Source organism: Microtus oregoni, unplaced genomic scaffold, assembly GCF_018167655.1.
Source record: "Microtus oregoni isolate MIOR12 unplaced genomic scaffold, Mior012 000050F_003, whole genome shotgun sequence".
NCBI lineage: Eukaryota > Metazoa > Chordata > Mammalia > Rodentia > Cricetidae > Microtus > Microtus oregoni.
Genome location: NW_024543227.1, coordinates 268,272 through 275,631, shown reverse-complemented (window position 1 = coordinate 275,631; position 7,360 = coordinate 268,272). Strand labels below are relative to the sequence as shown.

The window sequence follows — 7,360 nt, the reverse complement described above, 5'->3', positions numbered from 1 at the left end:
TGACTCACATCTTTCATCAAAGTGCTTTGGTGTCACACACCTTTAATCCCAGCACGAGGGAGATGGAGAATGAAAGGAATGTGGCTGGGAAAAGAGAGGAATATAAGGTGGGAGGAGATAGGAGATCCAGGCAGTCAGTCTGAGGTCTTGTAGAGACAGGATGCTCCATTTGGTCTGAGGATTTTGTCGAGGAAAGAACTAGTGTCTGGCTGCTCTGCTGTTCTGATCTTATAGCTCCAACCACTTAATATCTGACTCCAGATTTTATTATTAAGACCAATTAGAACTCACGCTACAATCACCTTCATGCAATGGAAGATACAGGTGTCTGTTCTCCTCATACAGTCCTATAGATCCAGTGCAATACCAACAGAACTCTAACAGACTTTTCATAAACTAATGGGCTTAATCTGAAACTCACAGTGAATATGAAAAACCCCAGCTTGAAACAACCTTATAAAGGAACAAACTTGGAGGATGAACACATGATTTCCAGACTCCTTATAAACATAGAGAAATGTAGACAGTGTGCCTGATTGGAAATGACAATAAGACAGAAAAGAATATGAAGGGGACAGAAGAGTCACACATGTGTAGGGGACACCTTTAGCAAAGACACAAAGACACTTCAGTGAACAAAACATATGCTCTTCACGAGGTTTTCTGGGACTCTTGGTGGTGGTAGGGAGGTACAGCCCAGCACAGTGACCAGCAGCCTGAGGATAACCCTGTCGCTTTGATGACCTTGACCCTGGTAAAGATGAATCTAGGATGCAGTAAAGAATTTCAGAAACAGCCAGGATGAAGCAAAGGTTGTGAGCTTATTAATCCTGTGGATAGAAGCTCACACAGAATAAGGATGGCTCCTGCATGATGGCCTGAGAGTGGACTGGAGAGAGACTTGAGATTAGGTGTCATTGCAAAGGGTATGTGAGGTGGGCAGGGAGGGAGGTACAGTGGGAGAGGGAGAAATGGGAGGATTTTTATGGCTCTAAAGTTACATTGCTGAAAGAATGTAATTCAAAAAATTTCAAGATTAAATTACATTAAAGCCTATATTCAGGTTTTTAAATTAACTATAAGAATATTTTTACTCTTTAAATGGGTTCTATTTTTCCATTAGGAAAAAATATTCAATAGGTAATTAAAAAGTAAAAAATGAAACTAAAAAGCAATGCTTTTAAATGTGCTTATTCCTTTTAAAGTTTCTTTCAGTAAATTAAATTGTAAGGTGATTATGTGACTTAGGCGAGAGAATAGAGTGCTATCATCATCCATCTCAAGGCTACAAGTATTCTGCCCCTAAGAAAGCATAACTGCGTTTTTTATTTTCTGCTTTTGAATGCTTTTCCACAGAGAAGTCTGTGCACCACGTGAGTACCTAAAGCCCACAGAGGGTACCAGACTTTATGAGATCTCTCGGAACTGGAGTTACAGACAGTTGTGAACCATCGGGTAGGTGTTGGGTATCAACCCTGAATCCTCTGGAAGACATCCAGTGATATAAAAGAATGAACCCTATCTTCAGACTCTAGTTTATTTGTTGTTATTTTTAAACATTATTTGGGATGTCTTTATGAATAATTGCATCATATCTGCAGGTAATTTTGGCTCTATCAGTTGAGTTGAGGTTTCTTGAATGTCAAAAAAAAATGTAAAAATGATTACAGGGTGAGGGGCTGTGTGTTCCCTCTCATATCCCCTTCAATGCCCTGTCTTTCTGTCTTATTTTGGGACAAACAGACCTCCCCATGCACAAATATGAATATAGACAAACGTATATCGCAGGATACAAAAGTCAATCTAGAGTGAACAAATGATCTACACAGGACTAGGGAGACATCTCAGAAGTTAAGAGTGCCTTTTGCTATTGCAGAGGACCTGACTTCAGTTTCCAGCACCCAGTTCCAGTCTCTGAGCAACAGTGACAAGAACCCCAATCTTCACCCTTCTTTAGTGAAGAAGGGTTAATATTTTAAATTAAAATGAGTTTTGTGTCCCAAAGATTAAAACAATTGTTTAGTCTGCACCTTAGCTCCAAAGCAAACCAGAATTCAAGCTGCAGAAGCAGTTTAGCATTTGTGCTCCAGGGCAGGTGGGATTTCTGAGTGAGGTGAGCTGGATTCAGCTATCTGGAGCACATCCTGGCACTTATCTCAGCCGGGTCTCCCTGACTCTCTAGAGGCAGTATGACACCCTGCAGAGTGGAGCAGCAGGTTCTGTTATCAGGCACTCCTCTCCTTGGGGCAGGAAAGGCCAGACCAAGGACCTCTCCCCAGTTGCCTCTGGAAGACCTCTGTGGGGCATCTGCAGCCTCAACATCATCCAGGTCCAGATTTTATTTTCTTTCTGTGAAAAAAGCATAAACATATCATCGACCCCAAATATATATAGGTCGGGTTTTTTCATAATGCATTGTAAGGGCTTTTTCCACCTTGCCCTAGCAAAGGTCAGCTTGGTTTTATCATGTCAGATCCGTTTGCATCAGGATCTGCTTACAACTTTTATGATTTGCTTTGAAGGACCCTTGTTATGCTCCACAATTTTTTTTATTAGCCCTATATGCAGTTCTTCCATTGGAAGAGCCATTTGTAAAATTTAGCATAAAAGGCACGCCCGCAAGGGACCCAAGGAGCTAGTGGCAGCGGGGGAGGCCATGTGGACCAAGGCGCTGAGGGCAGCAGGCCTTGGCGCCCCAGGCCCCCCCCCCCTGCCGCCGCCATGGGCATCAGCAATATGCGCCCAGGAACCCGCCTGCGGGGAGGATCAAGGCAGAGGGTTCAAAGGCTGGGGAAGTTCTTGGAAGGCGGCCACTTGGGAGATCTGTTCCTTCTCGAGAGTCTAATCCAGCACTGCCCTTGGGAAGGAGCTCCCCAAGGAACCCCCACAACCTCATGCTGGAGGCAAGAGTGGACATGCTCGGCTCCAGTATGATCATCAATGGCCCGGCTGCAGACCTCGGTGCTAAAGAGGCCAGCAGGCCCTCGAAGAAGCAGCCTGGCAGCGTCCAGAACCCCGGGCCATCCACCGGAGACCGAGCCCCTCAGCATAAAGGACAAGATATCCAAGTGGGAAGGCAAGAAGGAGCCACCTACTCCTGAGCCTGCCAGGCCAACGGAGGGCCAAGAGAACTACTTGCCACCCTGCGGGGTAGAGCGGAGAGGCAGCGAGGTCACCAGAACAAAGAATGGGTTGAGGCTTGAAACAGAGAGCTTGGAAAATGACAGCAGAAGGACAGCAAAGACCACGTGTCAGGACACAGACCGGTGGCCAGGCCTGAGGCAGAGTGATGGGCAGCCGGAGCCCAGCCAGCGCCGAGGTGTCGAGCTGAAGCCCAGTGACTTGCGTTTTCAGAGTGACCACCTCTCCGCGCTCAAACAGGTCAGGAGACTGGAGAAGGCCTTGAAGGATGGCTCTGCTGGTTTGAACCCCCAGTTGCTGGGGACTTGTTATTCCCCACACTGTCTGCCTGACAAAGCAGAAGAGGACCAGCACATTCCCGAGAGTCCTGGAAGTGGGGGTGCTTTTGCAGCTGGCCGCAAGGCCCACCCCTTGGAGGACAAGGAGCCAGGCCCTGAGGCTTCAGAGAAGTGTAAAGGCCAGGAGAGTGTATACCCGGGCTCCAGGCAGTGTCCCCGAAGCCTTTCATCAACCCCCTTCCCAAGCCCCGCAGAACGTTCAAACATGCAGGAGAAGGGGACAAGGACAGCAGTCCTGGGAGCTCAGGCATTGGCTTCAGGAAAGAGAAGAGAAACCTGCCTCCCCTGCCCACTTTACCTCCCCCTCCCCCACCGCTACCCTCCTCCCCGCCTCCTACTTCTGTGAATAGAAGACTGTGGACTGGGAAGCAGAGACCCAGTGCTGACCACAGGAAGTCCTATGAGTTTGAAGACCTACTGCAGTCCTCCTCTGAGAGCAGCAGGGTGGACTGGTACGCACAGACCAAGCTGGGACTCACATGCACTTTATCGGAGAACGTCTACGAAGACATTCTAGATCCACCTATGAAGGAAAATCCGTATGAGGACATCGAGCTACATGGCCGCTGCCTGGGCAAGAAGTGTGTCTTGACTTTCCCTGGATCTCCCACCTCTTCCATCCCGGACACTTTCACCAAGCAATCCTTGTCCAAGTCTGCATTTTTCAGGCAAAATTCAGAGAGAAGAAACTTCAAACTGCTGGACACCCAGAAGCTGAGTCGGGAGGGAGCTGGGTCCCCAGTGAGAGCCAGCCCCCCCCTAAACAGCTAGCAACCCGGATGACACTTTCTTTAACCTCGGAGACCTACAGAATGGCAGGAAGAAGAAAAAGATCCCCAGGCTGGTATTGCGGATCAATGCCTTTTATGAGGCCCGGAGAGGAAAGAAACGGGTGAAGAGGCTATCCCAGTCCACGGAGAGCAACTCAGGAAAAGTGACAGACAAGAACAGCGAGTCTGACAGCGACACCGAGGAGAAGCTGAAAGCCCACAGCCAGCGCCTGGTCAATGTGAAGTCCCGCCTGAAGCAGGCCCCTCGCTACTCCACGCTTGACCGGGATCTCAGCGAGTACCAGTAGAGGCAACTCTTCGAGTACTTTGTGGTCGTGTCTTTGCACAAGAAGCAGGCAGGGGCTGCCTATGTGCCAGAACTCACCCAGCAGTTTCCTCTGAAGTTAGAAAAGTCATTCAAGTTCATAAGGGAGGCTGAGGACCAGCTGAAGGCAATGCCCCAGTTCTGCTTTCCTGACGCCAAGGACTGGGCTTCCATCCAGGAGTTTACCAGTGAAACATTCTCATTTGTCTTAACTGGAGAAGACGGGAGCAGAAGGTTCGGTTATTGCCAAAGATTGCTGCCTGGAGGCAAAGGGAAGAGGCTTCCTGAAGTTTATTGCATTGTGAGCCATCTGGGATGTTTCAGCCTCTTTTCAAAGTTCTTGGATGAGGTGGAAAAGAGAAGAGGCATTTCCCCTGCTCTGGTGCAGCCCCTCATGAGGAGCATCATGGAAGCCCCTTTCCCAGTCCTGGGCAAAATCATCGTTGTCAAGAACTTCCTGCCAAGCTCGGGGACTGTTGTGATTGAGCTGTGTTGGCCCCTGGACTCCCGGCTGGAGCACGTGGATTTTGAGTCTCTGTTCTCCTCCCTCAGCGTCTGGCACCTCATCAGTGATTTTGCCTCCCTGCTCCTGGAAAGGAGGGTCATCTTCATTGCGGACAAACTCAGCACGCTGTCCAAGTGCTGCCATGCCGTGGTGGCGCTCATCTACCCCTTCAGCTGGCAGCACACCTACATCCCAGTGCTGCCACCCGCCACGATTGACATAGTGTGCTCACCCACGCCCTTCCTCATCGGGCTGCTCTCCAGCTCACTGCCGCTGCTCAGGGAGCTGCCACTGGAAGAGGTCCTTGTGGTCCATCTCATCAATGATCGGTTCCTCAGACAGATGGAGGACGAGGATTCCATTCTGCCCCGGAAGCTTCAGGTAGCCCTGGAACACATTCTGGAGCAGAGGAATGACCTGGCCTGTGACTAGGATGGAGGCCCACTGGACTGCGTGCATGGCCCTGAGTTCAGCCCCTTGAATGCGGTGGCGTCTGAAGCCTTTGTCCGATTCTTCGTGGAGATTGTGGGCCACTATTCCTCGTTCCTGACCTCGGACGAGGAGAGGAGCCTGCAGCGAGAGGCCTTCAGAAAAGCTGTCTCCTCCAAGAGCCTGCGCCGCTTCCTGCAGGTCTTCATGGAGACCCAGACTTTCCGTGGCTTCATCCAGGAGCGGGAACTACGCAGGCAGGATGCCAAAGGTCTGTTTGAGGTCCGAGCCCAGGAATACCTCGAAACCTTGCCCAGCGGAGAACACAGCGGAGTCAATAAGTTCCTAAAGGGTCTGGGCAATAAAATGAAGTTTCTCCACAAGTAATAACCCTCATCTTGGTTCAAGGGAAGACCTCCTCCACTGGGACCACACATTTCCAACAGAGGTCTGAGAGGCTGTGGGCTGAAGGCAGTCCCTAGCCCCAGCTCCTCCTAGAACGGGGCCTGCGAGCTGGGCACGTGGCAGGTGCTCAGGACAGCCCTGGAAGGGACCTGCCAACATGCAGCTGTTGTTACTGTGGTCGGTTCTGGGATCTTTATATCTAGGTATTAAAAGAGATTAAAAGAGAAGGAGAAGAAAGGCGTTTGGGTCTTCATTCTGTCTTGCCAGGGCTAAGAAAACTCCCTCCTGCCCTACCTCATCTCTTCTGGGTCAGCTGTTGACAGCTGTGGAGCCAGGAGGAGGGAGGAGATAGGTAGAGTGGCTGCCACCACCCATCCAGGTTCTTGTGGACTGCTCTATGACGCCACCTGGTGGCAGAGACCGTGAGCTTCGCTGTTCTTGACTGGGGTTTTTTGCCCCTTAGAAGGAAGTCCCGTAGACCTGTTCTTGCCCTAATACCACACATAAAAAGAGGAAAACTTGTTAATTGTTAATAAAATATTCTTAGGGTCCTGAAATGGATATCTCCTGTGGCCTAACCGTGACACTTAGACCTCTGCTGTGAACCTATTCCTCATAGCTGACAGACCTTTCAGGCTTCTGTAGTTGGTTCTCTTATTGAGAGGGAAGAGCTGGACAAGGTCACAGTCAGATGACCTGTGTGGGACAGTGGGAGTCTGTGAGTCCTGTGTGTACACAGGAAGGGTCTCAGGCTGGCCTCGGACTACCACCCCAATACTGTGGACACCCAATGGATTGTATGAGAAAGTAACTTCTAGCCCACATGGCCTGGAGTGGGGCGGGAGTAGTGGGAGGGGGTGTGGCTGAGGCGTTGGGGGAAGCCTGAGTGAGAATGTGAGCATGGGGGCTCACACAAGTGCCTCGGTTTAGTTAACTTTCATGATAGCAATGCTCTGTGTATTTTTATACTGCCCCTAAGTGATCACTTTTAGGATTTTGGAATATACAGTCTTTTCTAACTTATTTTCTATTATACTGTTTTACTTAAGAACTCCAAGTGAATGAATAAACAAATATCTTTATCAACATTCCTAGTGAGTGTATAATATTCTATAATATTATGAATGTTTTTGTATTTGATATAAGCATAAAAACAAAAATAAATTTGGGGAAATGTGCTAAAAATTAGCATAAAATCCTTTAAGGGATTTTTTGCTATAACATTAGCAAAATACAGTTGTGTGAATTGTAGCAATGATCTGGGAAAAGATTATTGTTTTTGCCTTTGAATTGAGCAAAGACAATTGTCCAGGAATCAGTCTTAAAATTATCAATGAATCTATTGTTTAGTATAAGAAACACTGATCATAGTCAATATTCTGTCAAACAATTTTTCAGCTTTTATCCTGTCCTTTTGTATCAGACAGGCTACTGTTTTAAATTAAGA

At 48.5% G+C, this 7,360-nt stretch overlaps 1 pseudogene; it reads left to right on the top strand.

Moving 5' to 3' along the window:
- Positions 1 to 2,371: 2,371 nt before the first annotated feature.
- LOC121436745 lies at positions 2,372 to 7,006 on the top strand (annotated as a pseudogene).
- The last annotated feature ends 354 nt before the right edge of the window (positions 7,007 to 7,360 follow it).